A 9,334-nucleotide genomic window follows, 5' to 3' on the forward strand; every position below is an offset into this window, starting at 1 on the left:
AATAAATATTATTGAATAAATCACTAATTCTGTAAAGGAAATTAAATTTTTAGATGGATGTGTAATAAATATATTTATAGCAAATAGAAGTTGATAAAATGCATGGTTCATCTTCGAGATGAATATTTAAATACTTGTAACTAAAAAAGTAACCCTCTCCTTACCACCAATTGGGAAAATCGTCACACTTGTTACGATGCAACCAACAGCTTTCTTATTCTGATTTCATTTTGTTATAGTAAGTTACAGCTATAAAATCTTGACACTGTGTTGCAGAGTTCATATTTCTGAACAAAATATAGAATATACTCGTTGCTTAACGGTTTGAAAAATATATTTTTGTGTTGGGTGGCTATGGAGTTTCGGGTAAAATTCTGAAAATAACTGGTAAGGAGAGAGTTAAACACATGTATAAGTCTTAAGATATGATTATGGCATTGATATAAAATCTGATATAACTAAGTAGATTACAATATATTTCATATAAACACAGCCCCAAAATCAATCAACCACCAGTTCAAGACTAAGCGATAATAGAGAACAAAGCGTTTCAGTATTCAATCACTCGCTACGCATGAGTGATTTCCTGAAGCCACGAGGAACGAAAGTGATCTCCGTTCTTTACAGCCCCACTGTCTTTACCCTAAAATCATAAAACCGGTAACTTACGGTATCTTAAACACGCAAATAGAGGGGGTGGGACGGGGGTCATATAGGGACTTTGGTAATGCCCCGAGCCATTCAACACGAATCAATCAGTATCATATACAAAGATTTGCTTTTTATGTGATTAATTTGAAATACTTTCACAAGACGGACTGAGGCGTTAACCTCCAAGTCATAATGCAATGAATGTAGAACTGAAGTAGTATTTCAAACCGGCTCAGACTAATATAGATTTTATCAAAGACTGGTATTGTATTCGTCCGTTGTTATTCCCTAAGTTTTTTACTGCTTCTTTTATATAAATCACCGCCCATACTTACATTTCCTGAATTGTCTCGGTGTTGTTTTGCAAGCCTCAGAACAAATTATTGACGATTGGTCAAAGTTAGTATCATGGAAGGCTAAACGGTTGTCTTGTTAAATAAATAATATTTTTATGCGAAGCTGCGATTGTTTCTAGAATATGCATGTTTCTGTAATCTTTATAAGAAAAAAATGTCGATCTTACTTACCTTTGTCACCAAGAAAAATGAAATTTGTAACAAAGATGCAAACTTTTTTTTAAGCTGCTACCGCATTGTTGCCATTGGTTGCTTGGTGAAAGCGACAAATACAATATTGGGAAAGAGTAAAGACGAACACTGCTAGAGGGAGATTTTAATCAAAATTGAGCTTCTACATTCCCCAATATCTACTACGTGCGGCTATGTGGTCTTGTGGTATGACACTCGTTTTCGGATAGAAAGGTCCTGGGTTCGAGCCTCGTTCGGCACATAGTTGAGTCCTTGGTAAAGGCTCTTTACTCACATTTTCTCACCGCACTCAGGGGTAAAATGAGTACCTGATCGTTAACAGCGTTGTCTCTGTCTGAAAAAATTATATATCGCCTAACAGGCGTCATGTCTCGTTTTTTATGTTACATGTTGCTGTTGGTTAGGGACCCTTTGTAAAGCGCTTTGAGCACGTTTAAAAGCTCAATTTTTAAAAACTAAATGTGCTCAAAGCACTTTACAAGGGGTCCTAAACAAACAGCAACTTCTAACAAGTTGGAAAAGGACATGAAGCCTAAAAGGCGATATTACATTTTTTGTTTCGAGGAAGACTCTGCCAGGTACTATTTTACACCAGAGTTTGGTGAAACTGGGTGAATATTCTTTTTCAAAGATTTAACTCTGCTCCGTCACATCCGGAGCGGAACCAAATCCTTACAGGTCAGAAGCCTGGTGCCATACGTCAAGACAACAAAGCCGCACAAACAAGGACGTATTGTGCTCATCAACAATACCCATTATTTTATTTTTAACCTCAGGAATGGGAGACACCCAATGTGTGTCGTCACTTTGCCAGTTCTCCATCTTTTAAATACGACAATAAACAGGTATAGGGATACTGACCTTAAAAAAAATAAAAATAAAATAAAAAGAGAAGAAAAGAATAAATAATTAAATAATAAATAAATAAATAAATAAATAAGTTAAAAAACAAACAAAAAACAAACAAAAAAACTTGATTGTATATGACTTAATAACCCTGGTACACTCTTAGATAGGGGACCCATTTAGGTTTTAGTTTGTAAGGATAAGTCGGTAATCATAACAAGATATGCTCGTGAGGCTATGTGATCAAGTGGTATGACACTTGCCTTAGGATCGGAAGCTCCTGGGTTTGAGTCTCGCTCTGAGCTGCGCATAGTTGAGTCCTTGGAAAAGGTTCTTTATCTCACGGATCGTATTCAGGTGTAAAGTTAGTACCTGGCCATTTACTAGCGTTGTCTCAGTCCGAAATCTGAGATCAGGCGTCATGTCTCGTCTTATAAGTTTAGGGTTTTGGCTAGGGACCTCTTGTAAAGCGCTTTGGACACGTATCGTGGATATTGCTCTATATAAAAGATCAGATTTGTGTGTGTGTGTGTGCGTGTGTGTATGTGTGTGTGTGTGTGTGGAGGGGAAGGGGAGTGGGGGGGGGGGTTGTTGAGTTTTTCTGTCTTTTTTTTAGGTATTCGGAGTTTTTTTGTGGGGGGGGGGGGGGGGGGGGGGGGGGTTGGTTTCTATAATTATTTTGTTTTGAGTTGGGTTTCCTGTTGTTATTGCTTTGTTTCTTTTCTTTTTTCTTTTTTTTTTTTTTTTTTTTTTTTTTTTTTTTTTTTTTTTTTTTTGCTTTGTTTTGCGTTGATTTGTTGTTCCATTGTTATTGTTTTGGTTTTGTTTTTGTTTTTCGTTTTTTGCTTTGTTTGTTTTGTTTTGTTTTGTTTTATTTTTTGGTTTTTTTTTTTTTGTTTGTTGGGGTTTTTTTGTTGTTGTTTTTTTTTGGGTTTTTTTTTGTTTTTGTTTATTTTTTAATTTTGTTCGTTCCTTAATTTTATTTTATATATGAAAATTGTTGATCATTTCTGCGCCAGATCAGAAAAAGAAATCTAGAATTTGCATTAATACATGAAAATCATTATAACGTAGATAGTTTGCATTTTCATGAGAATATTATTACAACCCACAAATTATGGGGTAAAGATCATTCTGGACAAGCTTTCTCGATTGAAACAGATTCAGAGAGAAAGCAACCTTTGGCTTATACTATCACTCAAGACTGAGATCGACATAGTGCTAACTTTATCCAGTATTAGATAGCATGCCTTGACAACAAATCAAAATGTCTATTACAACAGATTCAATCAAAAAGTTCATAATTTGGTCATGCCATTCTTTTTTTTATTTGTGTTTATACATTATTTCTTTGCTTGTTGTCTCATCTTCTTTATTGTCAATGAACGGGGTATAAACGTGGTCCTCATTTACAAAAACAATACTAGATTTCATTATTATTATAATTATTATTATTATTATTATTATTATTATTATTATTATTATTATTATTATTATTATTATTATTATTATTATTATTATTATTATTATTATTATATCATTGTTATTATTATTATTCTTATTCTTATTCTTATTATTATTTTTATTATTATTATTATTATTATTATTATTTATTTTATTATTATTATTATTATTATTATTATTATTATTCATTTATCATCATCATCATCATCATCATCATCTCATCATCATCATCATCATCATTATTATTATTATTTTATTATTATTATTATCATTATTATTATTATTATTATTATTATTATTATTATTATTACTACTACTATTACTATTATCATTATTATTATTGTTATTATCATTATTATTATTATTATCATTATTATTATTATTATCATTATTATTATTATTATTATTATTATTATTATTATTATTATCATCATCATCATTATTATCATCATCATTATTATTATCATTATTATTATTATTATTATTATTATTATTATTATTATTATTATTATTATTATTATTATTATTGCTGTTGTTGTTGTTGTTGTTGTTGTTTTAAGTAAATATTGGTGGTATTACCATTGTTGTATTTTTGTGTGGTTATTAATGCCATCATTTTATTTTTATGTTCCATTTACCATTCTTTTCTTTTCTCTCTCTCTCTCTCTCACTTTCATGAATGTTGTCATCAATTTGTATGAATTACTGGCGAAAGCCTAAGATTGAATAAACTTTGAAACTTTGAAACTTTCAAAATATTCATCTTTTAAAAGACACGTTGAAACTCATAGGTTTATGATTACTGATATTACTGATAACTTTTTAACTTTTTACTTCAAGTAGTTTGATATATATCTTCAACTTGATTGAGGCAAAATGTACAAACATGCAGCTCAATATCCATTTTTACTTTGTTTTCGATCCATCTCCTCCAAGTGGTATCATTTCCCAAATGAAAATTTGGAATTTAAAGTGACCAACCAAAAAGGTGAAATGTTATTTTCTATCAATTAAGGTGATTGCCCTCATTCTCCTCAGTGAAACATAAAAACGTAATGCAAAGTTCATATTTGTATCCATTCTTCTTTAATCAACTTATTCATCTCGACAAAACTGTTTTGAAGCGACGGGGCCATAGCAAAGAGCATTGGACTCGTCCATAGCAAAGGGCATTGGACGGGCCCATCGCAAAGGGCATTAGACGGGTCCATAGTAAAGGGCATTGGTCGGGTACATAGCAAAGGCCGTTGGATGGGCCTATCACAAAGGGCATTGAACGGGCCCATAGCAAAGGGCATTGGACGGGCCACATCCAAGAAATGATTATCCCAAATAGTCATCATGATTTAAATCGTTTGCACCAATCACTTAGGACGCAGCATAAGTAGATAAATAAGAGCAGTCAAATTGCCTAGTTATACGTTTAGTCATGTTGTACAAGTTACCCATTTAATTCAATCCCTATATGAAGCCAAATGCCCATCTCTTCTTTTTTGTACTGCTATTTTTATAATAACCGTACTTATTAAAACGGCTGTCTAAAAGTGTACAATGAGCTGAGTGACGTCAACTTCATTTCTTTTATAGCCAGGTACTTATTAACACCAGAGTCGTGGACGCTAATTTGTTGAACGTACCTCATCCAATTACACAATGCAAGTGCGGCAATTTTTATTCCGTCACTGACAAATCCCAATGTTGCTTGACTTTATAACCATAAATTACACCAACCCTCTCTAACAACGATGTTACATCCCCCCCCCCTCCCTCCCTCCCTTCCTCCCCCGTTCTTTTGTACATTTAAGATAGTAACACCAATATTTTCCTGATATTCTTTCGTTTGGAATTCCAGCTAAAGAAGGACGGAAATTGCAAGAAAGAATTTTGGATTTATTTATGCTACTCTAGAATAAATGACAAAGTATAACAATATCAAGTTTACAATACCAACTTGTGATGTAAGAATGTAAACAATAAATTTGAATAAAATTAGATATGGCAGACGCAACACACATTGTTTCATTATATTTTAATGTCTTTTATACAGAAAAAAAAAACCAAATTAGAATAATTCAAGAGGAAGAAATAAAGATTTCTTGCTCTCTCTCTCTCTCTCTCTCTCTCTCTCTCTCTCTCTCTCTCTCTCTCTCTCTCTCTCTCTCTCTCTCTCTCTCTCTCTTGCGTTTTGGAATTTGAACATTGTTCCCAACGCGCACTCACAAGCTTGTGCAACCATTGGGAGCAGGTCTTGATTGCCTAAAAGCAAGCATGTAAGAATCTTATACCCATCGCCCCTAAGCTTGGAAAACCCTCCGTAAAATCATAAGCTAACAGCAACACCAAGCACGTAGGATCCATAACCCCCACCTGCAAGGCGCTAATGCAGTATATTTTGTGACGGAATAATTCCTGTCAACAACATCGTACTTATTTTATATCTGAGTAAGGTGAGAATGTGAGTAAAAAGCCTTGTCCACAGCCTCAACTTTAGGTCGTTCTCAGCGGGATTCGAACCTGAGACATGCAGATCAGAGGGGGATTGTCTCACCACAAGACAACACAGCCGCATGATTGTTAAAAACAACAACAAAAACCGCCACCAAGATAGAGGAACAAGAAAAGTTTTGAACGAGTTTAGTTAATATTTATGCGTCAAATCAACCCAAATCGTTATAGTCTCAGTTGAACAACAAAACACCAAAACAAAACAAAAGTGTTCATTGCAACCAACTTGTATCAAGCCGATAGTGGTTACAGTTTTTAGACCTTCATACATCTATGTGTTTTTTTAGACCATACATCTATGTGTTTTGGTGGTTATTAGTTTAACTGAAAAATGGATATCTTGCCCGTTTGCAACGTTGTTTATTAATGTGTAGAAATATAGGGAATGGAGAAGTGCCAGATGAAAAAAAATAGGTTAAAATTATGCCCTTCCGCCACGACATCATAAGATATCGTCGCCTAGGCAGTCCACGAAGGAATATAAATAATTCATCAAACATGCAATATGTTTGATGTCAACAGGAATCACCCCTGTTGTCGTCCAAGTGAGCAAATTGGGGACTATTTAAAAAAAGATGAAAGTTCCTGAAGCGGGGCTCAAACCCGGGACCTTCCGGGTCACAGTGCAATGGCTTAACCAAGCGGCCACTTCGCCAAATGAACGCAGAGAATATAAATATCGCGGTGTCAGAGCCAATTCGGGATCAAACATTTCTCCATACTCTATATTTCTCATCATTATTGATGCAAGGGCCCACTTCACAATTTTTCTGAATTTTAATACCATGTAGGGACGTAATTAAAACCAATTTTACTAACAGTAAACCTTACTAAATCAAATGTATTTATAGTTATCCCCCAAGCATGACGAGGAAGAAGAAGAAGAAGAAGAAGAAGAAGAAGAAGAAGAAGAAGAAGAAGAAGAAGAAGAAGAAGAAGAAGAAGAAGAAGAAGAAGAAGAAGAAGAAGAAGAAGAAGAAGAAGAAGAAGAAGAAGAAGAAGAGAGAAGAAGAAGAAGAAGAGAAGAAGAAGAAGAAGAAGAAGAAGAAGAAGAAGAAGAAGAAGAAGAAGAAGAAGAAGAAGAGAGAAGAAGAAGAAGAAGAAGAAGAAGAAAGAAAAAAGAAAGAAGATAAAGAGAAGGAGGGGAGGAGGAGGAGAAGGAGGAGGAGGAGGAGGAAGAACAAGAAGAAGAAGAGGAGGAGGAGGAAGGGGAGAATGGGGCGGAGGGGAAGCAGGAGCTGGAGGAGTGGGAGAAATATAATATGGATGATGGAAAATAAATTATCACTGATTAGGAAGCCTAATATAAAATAACAGCATATCGTGCAAGGAACAAAAATAAATAACAGTGTGAAATTGAATGTATGCTTCAATTTAATTACAAAAACAGATAGATTGGATGTTTCGGGTTTCCCTTTTATCGACAAGCAGGATGAATGAAACACTACAGATGAATGAGATGATGTGGTACTAACGTTTTTTCATCTGTAGTGTTTCATTCATCCTGTTTGTTGATAAAGGGAAAACCCGAAACGTCCATTCTATCTGGGTTTTTTTTAATTAAATTGAAGCTTACATTCAATTTCACATTGTTATTTATTTCTTCGAACTTCGAGCAGCAACATTTACATCGTGCATAGAACAAGAGGTTACATGTTAATAACGCATACACTTACCAGATATCTAGACGTAATCCATTCTAATTTCCCTGAGACAAAATTCTACAAAACACACATAATGGAATGTCTTGTCCCTGAGTTCCGTGAGATTAAAGATCCAATGAGATTGGAAACGATTTCTTTATCGCCTGTATTATCATTGCACCAATGGAAGGTTATTGCAGGAGTTTGGAGAATAAAAAGGGTCTTTTATTAGAGCCGCGGAGGAGCTTTCAAATGAGCTGCCAATTTTGATCTTTTGAAAACACGGACTTCATTATTATCCTATCATAACCTTAGTTGTCATTTTTGTTTGTTTGTTGTTGTTGTTTTATCAAATTTCTTTTTTTGTTTGGGTTTTTTTTTATATAATTTGTTTGTTATTTATTTTCTTATATTTTTGTTGTTGTGTTTGGTTTTTTGGAGGGTTTTTTTGTTGGTTTTTTTTTTGTATATCTTTTTTCTAGTTTTGTTTTGTTTTGTTTTTTTGTGGGGTTTTTTGTGTTTTTTAAAAATATTTTTGAAAATGTTCTTTTATATTCACGATTATCTGTTATTACAGTATTTATTATTTTATTCTTCTCTTTATAAAAATGTAACCTGGATCCAGTATTGCATCGTCTGAAAAAAAAATGTAATTTTGATTTAGGGCGTGAATGATAGTAAATATAAAACTAGGAGTCTTCAACTTTCCAAATTTGAGCTCGAGTGAGCTGATCTTTACATAATATCTTTATATAGTGCAATATCCAGTAAATGCTCTCATACACAGGGTACCAAGCAAACAGCAACACCTAGCATGTATGACGAATTTCTACGGCGGTATGCGGCTATTAATTAAATTGCTATTAAACAAAAAATATAACAGCTTCAAAAAATTAAAAAATACCAAACACGGAACGTTTCGGGCTCAAACCCCTTCTTTAGCCAACAACAAACAAAAAACAACAATAAAGACATAAATACATATGGTATTTATGTCTTTTTTGGAGTGGTTTTTGTTGTTTGCTGAACAAGGGTTTTGAGTCCGAAACGTTCGGTGTTTGGTATTTTTTTATTTTTTGAAGCTGTTATATTCATTTTTATTTATTACTTTTTATAGTCCACAGCTTCTAGCAGCCTAGTATCACTTTGCATTCGTCTCAAATGATGTCACAATGGGAACACAGGGTGTCCGCACTGGGAACAGTGACTAAGGCCCATAAATCAAGGCCAAATATACAAATAATATGTGACAATGTACAAGTATCTTTTCTAAAATTTTAGTTTAGTGGTGTTTGCAACATATTATGCAACAGTTATTTTAACATTTATTCTCGGTGTGCGGTCGATAGAAGTCATTGAGCTGAGAGTGCCAATTTGGGGAAGGGGCGGGGAGGGGGAGTCCGAATTGGAACACCCAATCCTATTTAATTTGAATCAGGCTTACTTCAAACTCAAAGAAATTCAAAATTCAACACCCTGTAACAGCCATAACCGTTTTTAAAAGCACCATTCAAGTATTGTGTTTACATTGAATGCAAAACGTGTACACTTCGATTTGATAAATTGTACATATATTTGTTCACATAATATGCAGTTTTAAATTTAGAAAAATATTCTCCTCCTAGACAATGGAGAAAAACAAAAGTATGGATTTTATAGAATGAATCATAAAACAAT

The 9,334-nt window shown here is 33.8% G+C and overlaps 1 protein-coding gene across 4 annotated transcripts in view; it reads right to left on the bottom strand.

Moving 5' to 3' along the window:
* Window positions 1–7,870, bottom strand: part of LOC144957297 (uncharacterized) — a 128,680-nt gene extending 120,810 nt beyond the window's left edge. For 2 of the 4 annotated variants that reach the window (XM_078888413.1, XM_078888411.1), the window contains exon 1: window positions 7,691–7,842. The gene's annotated coding sequence lies outside the window, so the exon portion shown is untranslated. Of the gene's footprint in view, window positions 1–7,690 lie in introns of all 4 variants that reach the window. The other 2 variants (XM_078888410.1, XM_078888412.1) reach the window with 2 other exon arrangements.
* Between the last annotated feature and the right edge of the window lie 1,464 nt (window positions 7,871–9,334).

The sequence above is a fragment of the Berghia stephanieae genome, chromosome 11, assembly GCF_034508935.2.
Source record: "Berghia stephanieae isolate SIO BIC M18660-M18661 chromosome 11, UCSD_Bste_1.3, whole genome shotgun sequence".
NCBI lineage: Eukaryota > Metazoa > Mollusca > Gastropoda > Nudibranchia > Aeolidiidae > Berghia > Berghia stephanieae.